This window comes from Lygodium microphyllum, chromosome 16 (genome assembly GCF_053477565.2).
Source record: "Lygodium microphyllum isolate KBCC chromosome 16, Lygodium_microphyllum_v1.1.10, whole genome shotgun sequence".
NCBI lineage: Eukaryota > Viridiplantae > Streptophyta > Polypodiopsida > Schizaeales > Lygodiaceae > Lygodium > Lygodium microphyllum.
Genome location: NC_141150.1, coordinates 18,666,697 through 18,683,303, shown reverse-complemented (window position 1 = coordinate 18,683,303; position 16,607 = coordinate 18,666,697).

Genomic DNA, 16,607 nt, shown 5'->3' with positions numbered 1-16,607 from the left:
GTAAAATGGGTGTAGAGACAAGAGACTTCTTTAGGGCCTCATAGGCATCCTGGCATTTACCAGCCCATTCCCACACAACCAAAAGCTTATAAAGTGGCCTAGAAATAGTAGCATAGTTCAAAACAAGGCGGCAATAATAGCCAATATGCCCAAGAAAGCATTGAGTACCTTTCAGATTGATGGGAGGTGGAAGCTTCCTAATAAGGTTGATCTTAATTGTATTAGTGGAAATGCCATTCTTGGACATAATATGTCCTAGAATAATTCCATGATTTACCCAAATTTGACATTTTAGCGAATTGTGGGAAATTTGATACTATTGACATCTTTCAAAAAGACAAGGAGAAGCTTGGCTAAGTGCTCTTCCCTACACTGATATGGACACGGAGGTTGTCAACAAAGACTTCAAACCACTTACGCAACATGTCTTTAAAGATGGTGCACATCAATCGTTGAAAGGTGGTGGCAGGTGCATTGGTCAGCCCAAATGGCATGACAATGTAAGCAAAGACACCCCACTCATTGGCAAAAGTAATCTTGTGCCAATCATCTAGGTGAACCTGAACATGATTGTATCTAGAGAATCCATCAAGGAAGCTATAAGCCTCATTCTCGACTACTCTCTCAATCATGTAATCTATGTAGGGCAATAGATAGTGATCTAATTTGGTTGCTGGCATTGACCTTCTTATAGTTAACGCATACTTAAATTTTGCCATTGCTTTTTAGTACCACGACAATGGGCGATACCCACTCAGTATGCTCAATCTCATAAATGAATCCTACTTTCTATAATTTGTCCGATTCATCCTTCACATGCTAAGTGTAGCAAGGATTCATGGGGTAGGGCCTCTGCTTAATAGGTTTAGAATTTAGCCACATGGGAATAGTGTGAGTAAGTACCTGAGGTGGCACTCCTTTGAGATTTGTGTAATTCCAAGTAAGCACGTTGCGAAACTCCCTGAGTAATCGAATGAGTGCCTCCTCATTTTCCTAGTTTAAGCCCTCAGCAATAAAGGCAAGTTTAGGCATTTCCCCCTCCTTTGTAAGGTCAACTTTCTTTACTTTGGCTAAGCCTTCAATTGATTCACTAGTTGCGCCTTGGCGTTTGTCACCAAACATGATGACAATATGATCCCCTTTCTTAAACCTAGTAAAGCGTTAGGGAGATCAATTACTTCTTCTTCAAAGTCACTACTCTCCTTTGTGTCCAAGACATCAAGGGGCATCATGGAGACAAAAAGGTTATTATGATAATTGAACAAAACTTGATGTAGTTTAGTCCAGTGCCATATGGGACATGTTAAGAGCTCTTCAAAGATCAGCAGGTTAGCCTCGCCCACGTTCTTGAAGGCTGGTCTCCATGATGAGAGGAGTTTACAAAGCTCAAGGTGATGAGTAGGTGTACTGAAGCCTTTTGGCTTAGATGTTTGTGATGGGCCAACATGCATCATCAACAACAACATAGAAGTAAGTCATTAAGAATATCAAGCTTGTGTATGGGTGCTTCCTTGTCCCCGTGTTAACTCAGATGTTCGTTGGCTTCTTTGTATTCACCTTCCTCAGTGAATGGTCACTCCAAGGTGGAAAGAATATGAAGCTAGTCCTGCTCATCTTTTGGGCATAGAACATATTTGTTCAAGGGCTTCTATGTTGGGAAACAAATGGTGTCACCCTGTAACAAGCTAGAAATAACATGCAAGTTGACTAAGGTAGTCTTCTATCCATTTCAATACGCACAGCCTCAGTATGATTTCTCAAAAATATGAGACCATTGCGGAATCTTCAATGAGTCATGCATTATTGTGCATCCAGGGTTGGCTGAGCAATAGGTTATAGTTAACTCCTTTCATGTACCACAAATGTGACAAAGAACTTGACACCAACAATCTTCATCATCCAATCCTTCAATACACCACCACCAAAAGGCACACCTTAGAACCATCAACAACAATGAGATTATAAGTGGATAGGCTCAATCGAAGGGTCACCCCACATCTTAAGCAGTGCTTGATTCACAAAACTAACACCAGTTCCAGTATCTATCATACCTATTCTCATGGAATCACCAAAGACTTCCACGGGGATAATTGCATGTTGTTTAGCACATTCCCAGAATGTGGCAACTCCAAGAGCACCTAGGATGGGGGTAGGTGGGGAGCTAGACACCTCAATAGGCTGTGTCTTGTTACTTCCATCAATCTAAGTCTTGAACATTGTCCAAATGGTAGGATTATTCTTGAACAATATGCCCATTGGGATGGAGACATTTATAGAGGCTAAGGCTGCTAAAAACCTAGAGGCTAAGGCTGCTAAGGTGAGAAGGCCAACTATTGAGGCCAAGGGAAGTGTGCTATCAATGCCATGTGGCTGCAAATTGTCCTTGGCTTCTTCAGGCCTAATTTCAACCTGAGCCTCTTCCACCCAATTCTTTACTTTGCTAATCAACTTAAGTTGACGCTTGGGGTCAAGGTATTCACCTACTTTTGCTGATGTAGCCATTTTTGTGTGTGGAGAAAATATAGCTTGCTTAGCACTCGAAGCAACTGTGGGAACTAAAATGACCCTGTCACTCTTGAGTTTAAGAGCAACATGCTTAGTTTTTTTATTTGCATTCTTCTTTCCAATGATAGGACTAGTAGCCAAAGATGGACCAAGGATAGTGAGGCCACCTTTCTTAGCTTGTGCGTGGGTAATGGCATTAATCGGGATGGGAATCACATCCTCATCTCTCAACATTTCTAATGCAAAGAGCGTCAAGGGCATAGTGGGTACTATAGCTTTGCTGGAGCTAGCTTTCCTCTTTGGGAAATTGGAGTACATATGAGTTATTTTGCATTCAGGACACCTTTAGTCATCTTCATTCTCTTTTGGTTGTCCTTGTTTTTTAGGGCACCGTGTTGTGGAGATGTGATCGGGTTGGGCCACAAGTCAGCAGGCATGTTAACCCCAACACGAAGAAAGCAAAAGGAAATAAAAAAGACGCATGGCAAAGGCGGAAAAAAGGTAGCTCGACTGAAGAAAGAAGAGGAGGAAAGGCCAAAGGCGCAAGGGCAACCTTAAGAGTCCAAGGCAAATGCAAAAGGGGAAAGTCACATTTTAAAATAAAAGGCGCACCCTGAAATCTTGTAAAAGAGCGCTGGGCTCTCACCCGTGCAATTTGTAAATGTAGATGGGCGGTGGAAAGGAAGCTAGGAAGATAGAAGGACAATGGGAAAAAGGGCATGGGCTACGGCCGGCCATGTAAAAAGGGGAAAAGGGGATGACCGCCCAAAAGGGATTTAGGGTTTTGTATATAAAGTTGAAAAGTGAATGAGAAGCTCATTCTTGTGTGTGGCCAAAAGTAGCTCTCCTCTTCTTCTTCTTCTTCTTCTTCTTGCTTGCTTGAGCTTGTGCTTGAGAGAGGGAGTGTGAGAGTGTGAGGGAGTGAGTGTGTGAGGGTGAGGGACCGAGGAGGAGAAGCTCTCCATCTTCTCCTCTCTTATTCTCTTCTCTTCTTTTCTCTTCTCTTCTCTTGCTCGCGGTAATGGAGCTTGGAGCTTGGAGCGGGGGGATCGAGCTTGCTTGAAGCTTGCACTTGGATTGTGGAGCTACCGGAGTGTGCGGGAGAGGAGGTAACTCGAACGGCACGGAGGTAAAGCTATCTACACCCATAAGGTATGCATTGCGCATCGGCTATGTGAGAGGTAGCCATTAGTGCTCGGCTTGGAACGCTTGAAACAATAAGTGGTCCGAGGGTCTTGCCGGTTGAGTGAAAGCTCCCACATTTTGGTTCCGTTGCCGGGACCAACGGATTCAAGCCTTGAGCGCTTGCGCGCTTCGAATCGAGCATTGGAGTAGGGTTTTCCTCGAACTGATGCTTGAGGTAGATAGGTAGGAAGCAAGGGGGTTGAAGAGGGTATTCGATCTCCTTGGCAAGTAGGTTTTTTTGCTTTCTTGAGATTTATGTTGTGGAATGAAGTAGCGTAGGTATTTACTTTGTGTTTTGGATGCATTTAGGATAGGAAAAAACAAAGAAAAAGAAACAAACAGTAGGGTTCTCAGTTGCTGTATAACAGGCTAAAACAGGGAAATAGGGGCATAGATCCATGGAGTGCCATTCGATTCGAGCACCACAGTGGTTCCAAGCATGTTTGGCATTCCCTTGTAGTGTCTCGCACCTATTTGGAAGGCGCTGGATGATTCGGTGTAGTAGATGTCAGTCTAGAGGCATCGCATGCAACTCGCGGGCCGTCGGCCGCGTAGCCGAACCAGGTCGTCCAAGTCCCAGAATCGGATCACTCGGACACTCGGACTCGGTCCACTCGGACACTCGGATGCTCGGATAACCGTCCGATCGGACCAACCCCGTCCGATCGGACCAACCCATCCGACTCGGACTCGGATCACTCGGACCAACCCGTCCGATTTTGGAAATCGGACCACCCAGAATCGGACCAGTCCAAGAATCAGACACCCTGTTCGATCCGATTCCTAGAATCGGACCACTTTTTCGATTCGAGTCCTAGAATCGGACATGACCAAAATCGGACCAACCCAAAATCAAACGTCCGATTCTGATAATCGGATTCCAGAAAATTGGACATCTGAGAATCGGACAAAAAAGTGTCAAAATCGGACAGGTATCTAGAACACAAATTTTGACACATCTAAACCTCGAGATTGACCCCAAAGGCTACCTAGAGCTAAAGGCACATGATAGATCCATCACTGGGCTAAAATTTAGAGCACAGTTCAAAATTTGGCTATAAACGGTCCTCCAAATTGTGCATGGCTTTTACCATAATGGCCCTACAGGCCGGGGGGGACTGCCCCCCCGGACCCCCGCAGAGGGGGCGAGTACCTCCCCCGAGTAGGTTGGAGAGAAAACGCGCGCTATGACAGGACCTCCAAATTGGACCCTAGTGTAGCAATGGCTCTACACGAGCATGGATGCTCACTTGCAAAAGGGCAACCAAAGGTCCGTACACGAATAGAGACAAACAGAGACCCTAGAACTTCAATGGGCCCATCTAGCCAACAAGGGCAAAAAGGCCACACCATGAGAACACAAAGACATTGTGTTCATACCATGTCTAGTCAGAGCAAAGTGCAACATCAGCAAGCTACAAATGCCAAGATGACTAGACATGGCACTCTTGACGAGAGATGTACCTTGAATAGCACTGCACTGACGATCCAAGACAGAAGTGGAGAATCCACATCTGGTCGTGCAGTCGAGAACTCAAGGGCATCTATCAGAAGGCTTAAATTTACAAGCCAGGACCCGGAAGATGAAGACATAGTACCACCTGCTTATCTTAGGGTCAAACTCACCGCGAAAAGAGAGCATACTATCGATGCTCTGATTGATGAAGGAGCAGATTTTAATATCTTGACCTATGAATCATGGATCCTACTAGGCCAACCAGAGCTCACACCGACTAGTGCAACTCTTAGCCCTTATGGGGGACACCCACAAGCACTCATAGGGAAGTGCAAAATCCTTGCGACAATTGAAACGGAAAGCTTGCCTATCCTATTTCATGTTCCTCCAAAAAGTGCTAGCTGCAGGAAAGAAACCCTCCTAGGAAGACCCTTCAAAAGGGCGACCAAATGTGAGGCTGACTATGTAGCACAGAGGATACACCTGACACTACCAGGTGTGAGGATAGTCACCACCTTTAGCAAGGGTGACCTCATAAAACCTCAAGGGAAAGGCAAGGAAGGTGCTCACGTAATAGTCAAGCCTACTGACGAGAGCAAGGACTTGTTGGAAAAACTGATACAAGCACAGGTCGAACAACGAGAACTAGTGAGTGAGGCCAGGCATGAAACAAGAAGGTCAAGAGACAATGCCAAGGATGGGCTTTAGACTTACAAATATCGTAGAAGACCCCAAAAGAAGCCCAAGCCTTATAGATGGAGGCATCGATGGAGAGCCAGCACAATGCCACGATGGATATCCAAGGCGTTGATTCGGGCTCAAGGGTATTATGCAAGCAACCGATGGATTTGGGTGCCAAAACCCCTTGCCAAACCTCCCTAGTCTACTGAAGGCCAGAGTGCATCAAAAGCAACGAAGCACAGGAGGAAATCTAAGAGAAACTCTAGGTCTCAAGGTAAGAAACCGGACATGAGTGTTCGAAAGGAAGAGCCTCAACCTAGCATGCTTAATAAGCAGATGTCATATGTAACAATTGAGCGTGCACAAAAGCCACTAGTGCCCAATGAGCCTTTGATTTCCCAAGGGGAGAACAAACATCATAGGCACAACATTGCTCATGGCAAGGCTACTTGCTCAACAAAGCAAATGGCACAATCATCTAATAGCCTTGAGAAAATCATTCAGCTAGTGCCACATCCACCTAGGAGTCCTAGATCTCCTACGCCCTCTTCTCCCAAACAAACATAGGAAGCACTACAGCAGTTGTCAAAGGCGACTGCTCAATTCCAATCTCTATCTCCATCTAAGCTTCCAACTGTCAAAGAGGTGGGACATGATGCCATCTGTAGCTCTCGACTCCCAAACAAACATAGGAAGCACTACAGCAGTTGTCAAAGGCGACTGCTCAATTCCAATCTCTATCTCCATCTAAGCTTCCAACTGTCAAAGAGGTGGGACATGATGCCATCTGTGTTCGATCTACACAGATGAGTGCTCAAAGGCCAACAAAAGACACAACCACTTCTGATCGCCCTAGGGACTTGACACCGCAATCCAGCAAGGGTAGCCATCCCACTAAACTAGCTGCTACTACTTCCAATCAGAGATCACAGCAGTCACAGTCCTTGGCCGTGACAATACCCTATGTGGAACGTGTCCTTACTAGTTTACATGTGGAGGAGGTGTCACAACCAAATCCCTCAACAACTCCAGCACTTTCAAAGTGCCTAAAGCCTAGGCTGTCAAGATTGTGGGAGAGAAGGAAGGAGTCTCGCTTGAAGCTTTCTTGCTTGCACAATGGGGGAAGACACACAAGGGTGGAGGCTGAAAACAGTTTTCCTCTTCTTAGTTGTGTAAGCCAAAAGAACTCACTTACAAAGAAATAGAAGAACCCTAAATATGGGTCTCAAACCAAACTCAACTAACTAAGGTGGCATACTAACTGAGCCACGAACTAGAGTAGATAATGATAGCTATCATGTAGCTATTATTCACAGGCGGTGTACCAACCGCGTCTGCAACTGACAAGTCGGTGACATAAATACACAACGGTCACCCTGGCATATCACGAGTGGAGCTCGATATCTCAACACTCCCCCTCGAGCTCAATCCCAATTCCTGCACACCAAGCAGGTCTCTGAACTTACGCAGCTTCTCTGCGCCCAATGCCTTCGTGAATATGTCAGCTACCTGATCCTCTGTGCTGACATAAACTAGATCAATAAGACCTAGTAAAACCTTCTCTCGCACATAGTGATAGTGCACCTCAATGTGCTTTGTTCTAGCATGATAGACTGGGTTATTTGCCAAGTGTATACTACTCATGTTGTCACAATAAATGACAACTGGCCCATCTGTAGACTGATGCATATCATAAAGTAGCTTACGCAACCAAGCTACCTCACATGCAGCCATTGCTGCACCCCTGTACTCAGCCTCTGTGCTCGACAAGGCAACTGTAGGCTGTTTCTTGCTGCTCCAAGTGACTGCAGCACTCCCAAAAGAGAACACATATCCACTGGTAGATCGTCTATCAGAAATACTACCAGCCCAATCAGCATCAGTGTATCCATGCAACTGTATCTGAACCCCAATCTCATAAAATAGTCCATACTGCAATGTGGACTTCACATACCTGAGTATGCGTCTAGCCGCATCCAAATGTGGTTTCCTTGGAGCCTGCATAAACTGACTTACCAATCCAACAGCATAGTTCAAATCTGGCCTGGTAATAGTCATATAAATCAAACTTCCTACTATGCGTCTGTACATAGTAGGGTCTTCTAGAAGCTCACCTGTATCTGTGCTCAGCTTCACATTCTGCTCCAAAGGAACTGAAATAGGCTTACAGCCTGTCATCCCATATTTGGACAGCATGTCCAATCCATACTGCCTCTGCAAGAGCTGTATCCCACTTGGTGATCTAATCACCTCAATGCCCAAGAAATAACGCAGCTCTCCCAAATCCTTCATCTCAAACTTCTGCTTCAATAGCATTTTCACATGAAGGATATCTTCATCACTGTCACCTGTCATAATCAAATCATCAACATAAATGACAAGTAGCATAATACCTTTCTCTGTTTTTCTCACATAAAGTGAGAAATCTGCCTTGGAAATCTGAAAGCCAATAGTGACAAGATACTGTCCTATCTTGTCAGACCATGCTCTAGGTGCTTGCTTCAAGCCATACAAGGCTTTCTTCAACCTGCAAAGAAACTCAGGATGAACAGCATGCACATAACCTGGTGGCTGCTCCATATAGACCTCTTCTTGCAAATCACCATGCAAGAAGGCATTCTTTACATCCATCTGATGTAAAGACCATCCCTTTGATGCAGCCATAGCAATGACTGCTCTTACAGTTGCCATCCTTGCAACTGGACTGAATGTTTCTTCATAGTCAATGCCATATGTTTGTGCATACCCCTTGACTACTAATCTTGCCTTGTATCTGTTCACAGAACCATCTGCATTGTGCTTCACCTTATAAACCCACTTACAGCCAATTGCATTTTTACCTTTAGGCAAAGGTACCAATTCCCATGTAGCATTTTCTTCCAAGGCATCCATTTCTTCATCCATGGCTTTCTCCCATTTTTCTTTTCCCATGGCTTCCTCAAAAGAAGTGGGTTCTGGTTCTTGTATCACTTTAACCATATATGCATAGTGAATGGCTGTAAATCCATCATATTTCAGCCTATCCACAGGATACCTAGCTCTCGTAGACCTGCGCAAAGTAGGTTCACTCCCAGGTGCTCTCAAAACATCCCTGGTCTTCCTTACTCCAGGTGTAACAATAGAAGGAATACCCAACTCATCATCAATGCTCTGTTCTGAGCCACTGGATTCACCATCTACATAAGAGTGACCTGCATTCACATCAAACATGGGCTGATCTACCTTCTCTTTTCCTTTTCGTGACACTTGCATACCACTATTTGCACTGCCTTGAGAAGATTCTCCTGATCTCAATCTGCCTGTCCATGGCGAAGAATGTGAACCACTACTAAAGGACGCTCCAGGTCCATTAATATTTTGTGACTGCTGCTGTGAATTTTGTGCAGCATTACCATTTTGTGCATCTACATCATCAATTACATTTACTGGTTTATACCAGCTACTCATCTCATCAAAAACAACATCTCTGCTCACTGTAAACTTACGAGTAGAAGGGTTATAGCATCTATACCCTTTTTGTTGCAGAGAATAACCAATAAAGATGCACTTCTCAGCTTTTGGATCCAACTTGGATCTCAGCTCATCTGGCACATGTACATAGGCAATGCAACCAAAAATTTTCAAATGAGAAATATCTGGTTTCCTACCAGTATACCTCTCCTCTGGAGTCATTCCATGTATTGCTGCAGTGGGAGTCCTGTTCATTATGTAGACTGCTGTAGCCACTGCTTCAGCCCAATAAAAATCTGGCAAGTCTTTTTCATTGAGCATGGCACGAGATACCTCTCCAATATGCCTGTTTTTCCTTTCTGCAATTCCATTTTGTTGTGGGGTATAACTGCATGAATATTGCTGCTTTATGCCATGCTCCTGCAAGAACTTTGCAAACTCATTTGAGAGGTACTCTCCCCCTCCATCTGACCTTAGGCATTTTATTTGTAGACCTGTTTCTTTTTCAGCCATAGCTTTAAGGGTTTTGAAATGCCCAAAAACTTCACTTTTCTTTTTCATAAAATACACCCAAACTTTTCTGCTATAGTCATCAATAAAAGTGGCAAAATAATGACAGCCTCCAAGAGATGCAGCTTTAGTAGTCCACACATCAGAGTGGATTAATTCCAATGGCTTTTCACTCTCTTGAACATGTCTAGGAAATGGTTTCCTTGCCTGTTTTCCAAACTGACAAGCTTCACATACCTTATGCATTTCTGCAACCTTGAATTTCGGCAAACCTGCAACAATATTTTGGGCCTGCATTGATTTAAGTCGTTGTACATTAACATGACCAATGCGTTTATGCCAGATATCAATATCTGCAACTACACCGGTCCCATGTGCAAACATTGCTGCACTCAATTCAGACATGTCTGCATCCAATGTAAACATTCTACCCTTCTTCTTTCCTTTTGCTATCAAGCGACCTTTATTTGTCATATCCTCAACAAAGCATCCATGAGGATTAAATCTGACCTGCAAGCCCTGTTCAACCATTTGACCAACTGAAACCAGATTCTTGGTGATATTCGGGACATGAAATACATCGGACATGTATTTCTTTTTCCCATCCTGCATAGACAAGGGAATTTTTCCAATCTGCACAATAGGATGTGCAGTATCATCACCAGTCTCCACAAATCCTAGTTTTTTCATTTTCCTTGCATCCTCCATCCATTCTGCATGACCTGTCATGTGGTTTGATGCACCTGAGTCAACATACCATACATCATTGCTTTCTTCTGCACTTGTCACAGAATTGTTCATGTGCTGCACCATAAACAAGTGCTCATTTCTGTCATCACCCTGTCTACTAGAAGATGCATAATTCCCTTGTTGCAGTTTTCCATTCATGATGTCATTCTGCTTTTTATAGCAGTCTTTAGCCATATGACCCATTTTACCACAGTAGTAGCATTCAACATTACTGTTTGCATTTTGGCCTCTTTGCCATCCACCACGACCTCTTTGGCTCCCCCTGCCTCTAGAGTTACCACGTCCTCCTCCATAGGACTGGTTTTCTTGAGTCTGCTGCATATTCTGATTTTTGCCACGGCCTCCAAATCGGCCTCCTCTACCTCTGCCTCTACCTCTTCCAGCATTTGAGTAGAAGACAGCTTCTTTTGAAGTTCCTCCTGAAGAAGATGCACCACCATTTCTCTGTTCCTCAGAAATTAGAAGAGCAATCAACTCCTCAAAATCAGGAAATCTTTCACGAACTGAAATGGATGTCCGAAACTGTGCATAATCCTTTCCTAGACCATTCAAGGTCACAGAAACTAAATCATCATCTTCCACTGGCGACCCAATGGAAGCAAGTGCATCTGCAATCTTCTTCACCTTCATGTGGTAGTCATTGATGCTCATATTTTCTCTTTGCACATTGTGCAACTCTTGCTTGAGCTGCATTTTCCTGGCTTGCGTATTTGTGCTATACATCTTTGACAGAGTATCCCATGCCTCCTTTGGCGTACTTGCATCCTGAATATGCACAATCATAGAGTCTGAAATGCTGATAGACAGCCAGTACATAACTTTCCTGGCTCTCTCATGCCATGCTTTGAATGCCTGCATTTGCTGTTGATTGGGAACATCAGGAAGAACTGGTTCTTCTTCATTTCCTGCAACAAATTCCCAATATCCTTTTCCCATAAGGAAATTCGTCATTCTAAACTTCCATGCCTGGAAGTTGTTCTTGTCAAGCTTTTCAGTGACAATCTGTGAAAGAGAATCAGACGCCATTACAGAATACTGCAAGAAATTCTGTCACTGCCAAAAAACACTGCTTCACCCTCACAAGGGCAAATCTGCAAAACTGGCGAAAGTGGTATTTGACCACACAGTCACTTCCTAGTGACGATTTTGCATAAACAAGAACCAAGGATGATTCTGAAACTCCCAATGTCTCTGCGCACAAGCATACGATGCAATTTCTACAGTAACTTTTCACCGACCTGTAGAACAGTGGCTGCACAGCATAAAACTGAGCCTTTTCCTGAGTGCGTGCAGAAAACTTCCGTTTGTGAAACAGGCCCCGAAATGGCCTCAAATCAAAAAAACAAGGTCTCCGAGGGCTAAAGCCCACGCCCGCAGCATATACTGCCCTCTTGCTTCACCGCGAAGGGCGTCTCAACCTGAGACAATGCACTCCTGCAATTTTCGGCTGCGCTACCTGCAGAGATCTGCTCCCAAAATAGAAAATGAAAGCAACACTGCTCCTCTTACCAAAACACCACGAGCTTGGCTTGCTTTCTTGAGCTCCTTACCACGAACAAGGCTCTGATACCATGTCAAGATTGTGGGAGAGAAGGAAGGAGTCTCGCTTGAAGCTTTCTTGCTTGCACAATGGGGGAAGACACACAAGGGTGGAGGCTGAAAACAGTTTTCCTCTTCTTAGTTGTGTAAGCCAAAAGAACTCACTTACAAAGAAATAGAAGAACCCTAAATATGGGTCTCAAACCAAACTCAACTAACTAAGGTGGCATACTAACTGAGCCACGAACTAGAGTAGATAAGGATAGCTATCATGTAGCTATTATTCACGGGCGGTGTACCAACCGCGTCTGCAACTGACAAGTCGGTGACATAAATACACAACGGTCACCCTGGCATATCACGAGTGGAGCTCGATATCTCAACATAGGCTGCAGGAGTTAAACACAAGGGAGTTGGCTGAAGGGCTAGACTCTCCAAAAAGGGAGGCAGTTGTGCTCTCACAACCTAGCGAGGCTGTTCCGAGGCCACAACTAGGTCCCATGAGGACACACTAGAGAAGGGAAATGCTAAGGCTCAACCAAGCACATCAGTGGTCAACCTAGCCCAAGGTCCTGAGCCATTAGATGCACCTGCACTGACCAAGAAAAAGAGGAGAAAACAACGAAAACAACAACAGTTGCAGGAGGTTGTGAACCGCAAGAACATTGAGACGAAGAGCGCCGAAGAGCCGATGAATAAAGCATCAAGTCCATCCACCAATGAACCCATTGATGCCTCTCCTAATAGCGGTGAACCCTCAGACACATCCGTGTGCTCTGAAAAACCAAAGCAACCGTTGCCATCAACAGTTGCTTCCAACACTCTATCCACTGATAATAGAACTCGCATTGACCAATCAAGAGTGGATACAACGTCATCGCAACAGGGTGACAAATCCATACCAGTCACATCCGAGAAGAACCATGACAAAATAGCAGCAAAACCTCAGGAGAAACGTGAGAACCCCAAGAGCATAAGAAATCCTAGCATTGACCAATCTTGCTCATCTAGGCCTGAGCCCCCAGCCATGCTAAAGCCTAAGGAAACTCTTAGAACTTTGCATGAGATAGCAACCGAGAAAGCCCTCATTGAACATAGAAGTGTCATAGAATGCTTAACTGAGTTGGATGCTAAGCTCAAAGTGGTCGCACGTGTCTACGTCCTTGCGGACATGGGCACAATCCCCAAACAGCAGCTCAGAGATTACTTGACCTTTCCTCTATCATGGGAAGAACAAGAACATCTTAACGGGCACTACGATAGGCTCCCGCATGAACATATGCGACTCATCCCTGACGAGGAGGCCGACGAACTGCGCTTAACCGTCACGTTCAATGAAGTGCTCTGCCGACCGAATCTCGTAGACATAGAGCTAGTAAAGCGACTGTCAGCAGGCCAGAGTCAATTTGAGCAGCATTGGTGTGAAAGCCGTGTTGTAATGGCTGAACTAGGGGCTCAGATCATGACAGTCTCTGAAGAGCGATTGGCCAAATGGCGGTCTCAAAGAGACCCAACCTACGTGGCACCAACTTCCCTTCGAGTGCTCACTGACATTCGGGGTACGGACTTAGTTGGGACTAGGCTACAGGGCCCTTTGATTGATAAGGTTCTCATTGAGGAGGAGTTACATATTACCAGTAGACTCGGTCAAGGTTCCATGCTACTCGACGTGGCAAAATATCTATCAGTATTAAGTCAGCTACCACGAATACTAGATGCGTGTGCCACACTCCGATACAACCCCGAGTTCTACACTTGGTTCTTATCCTCGTGAAGTGACATGGATTCATAAATATGTATATAAATAAACACTGCTTTTTGTATCACCATGTATAAACAATGTCAACACACACAAGCAATGATAGTCAAGTGTAGGGAAAAGAGTGGGGTTAGATAAACTAAGCTCCGCAAGTCCTCATCTCATCACACATTCAAAAACCGTGTGACCAGCCCCACCTCCAAGTGAAGGGCATGCAACCCATATTGCCGCCATAGGAGGCCTTGACCAACAACTCTGATGGTGTAGACAGGGTGTAGTCCCTTCCTATACACCTTCTTCCCTTTTTGGTCTATCCTTCCGAAGATGTACCCTGTCCCACTCCACGACAACCAGTCCACACGACTTAGCATAAACTAATATTTGCTAATGACTAGAGGCAACGCAAACATCAGCATGGGAGCCATTCCTCTACAACAAACACCGCATGCTTCACCCCTTCCCTCCTTGTCATATGCGCTTCATGAACCACACTAAAATCCCTTCCATGCAAACCGTTGTATCCTATATCAAGGTCTAACCCTTGGATTGCATCTCGCAGGCTTCCAAACGGAACACATGGAGAACCATGGACATCTGGCATGCAAAAACGCTCTTCACAGATGACGGGAGCATGTGGCACGTGCCCCTCCACCGGAGCGCTATGTGCCCACCATCAAGAGGTATGCCAAGAAGCGAGGCCCTAAGCGCCACTATCCAGGGCGAAGGCCGAAGAATCCTCGAGTCAAGAAAGCCAAGACTCAAAACACGCAACGGGTGGTAGCACTAGTGGCACAAACCCCCAGGGCCCCAGATGCTCAAGGGCAGAAAGGGCAGCTCAGGAAAGGGAAGAATTCAATGAATTGTTTAAAGACATTCTGGAAACGGTAGCGGCCCGGGACTACACCATTCATGTCCCGGCCGACATGTTCCCTACCCAACCCCACAGGAGTCCCACGCCAGCAGAGCCCCAATCAACCAGCCACCCGGACTCGCCCCGCTTCGTACAAATAGAGTAGCCCCATGTCGTATAAAGGGCTCATCAAATGCTACCTGGCCATAGCTTTTTGTCTTTAAATGGTTAAGCGTTGACATGTCCCCGAATTGTACGAAACTTTCATATCTGCATTTAATGTATTTCACGTCTTTTACAAAGAAAAAGCTAATTAAGTGCAGATGACAAATATCCAAATCAACACCATAGAATTCAGATAAGTGGTGTCTCCTTGCATTGCACTGGTTTATTATAGTTGCGGCATACACCATGCATGTACTCTCATAAAGTGACAAGTGGCTACAGGATCCGACAGGTCTTTGGGTGAAAGTGCTCAATGCCCGATCACCACAAGACCATCAACCCCACAAGGAGCCGCGGCAAGGCCACGCTGCCGAAAGCACCCTTGCCGACCACCCACATCGCATGGCCCACCGCACATTCATGGGCCATGCTCCCTTTTTGGGTCAAGCTCTATAGTTGGCTCACGACAGTCGTTACCTCAAATGTGCCAACATTGCGTGTGTCGCAAGGAGGTTCACAATATCTCAAGTGTATCTCCCCATCTCAACAACTGCTTCTCTAACAACGAGGCTAGGGCACAATCATCACTGTAATATCCATTTATGGAGCCTTCGAGCTTGACATTTTCCAACCCACTGAAAGGCTGATAGCCTCAACCTATTGCAAGGGTTGTACTCAGGCAAGTAAAAGAAAAAAGAAAAAAGAGGAGAAACAAAAAAAGAAAAAAGCACAAGAAAAAGCAATAAAAATGAAAACAAACAAAAAAAAAGAAAAAAAAAGAGAGAGAAAAAAAAAACAAAGAAAAGAAACAAACGAAAAGGACCACCCACAATCACAGCACAGCACCTAGGGGTCCTCAAATTAGGTATGTCCAGTGACCTTGATCGACTGGCTCCGCTCCTAGTCCCCTAGCCCTTTAGCATCACCCACAATTGTTCAGGGCACATCAAGGGCAGGACATACCTAGGGAGCTTGTCTCGCCTATGGTTAGACCTGTCACCCTGACCCACTTGCACAATTCTCTCTTGCACTCTGCCTTAGTACCATTGCAATCGATTGTGGTAAGCACTGCACGATTGGCCATGAAATGTACATTGTCCTCATCAAGCAAGTCCAATAGCTTCCAGCTACCGAAAGTGCGGTGTCCCTGTATTCAATTATGCTACATTGTGCAGTCACAATGCAAAGGATGTCTCATATACCTTCATGTGTACTTCTTCTCAACATGGATAACTTTGCTTCATCCACACATTGTTACGAGAAACTAGCCCACAGTCTTCTAACTACATAATATCTAAGTATGCACGGGCACTCACATAATATCTGCACCGAAGTATATACGCAGTTTGGGTCCTCAAGTGTAGGACAATACTATCAGCTTGCTTACCTGTCTCCCAAACTAATCAAATATGTCTTGTGCACGATAAGAAGACTAGCACTACCCTTAGGGAGAGACCACATGAGAGGTTTTCACTTGCAAGTGTTGAAGACTGCAACGAAAGTTTCGTTCGCTCTCATCAACACCCAACTCTGAATGCTTTTCCCTTACCATCCGACAAGCCCGCAAAGACTCGTCATGAGCATAATCCCCAACAACCCAACACTTGTGCTGGCCATCAATGCAATCCCCAACACAGAATAGCCCTACCACCAACTCCAACAACCTTCCCCCAGCCACCTTGGCCACCAACAGGCCCCCAAGACCTTCTTCCACACCACCACCAACACTCCTCCACGGAAACCACAGACGTCCTTGT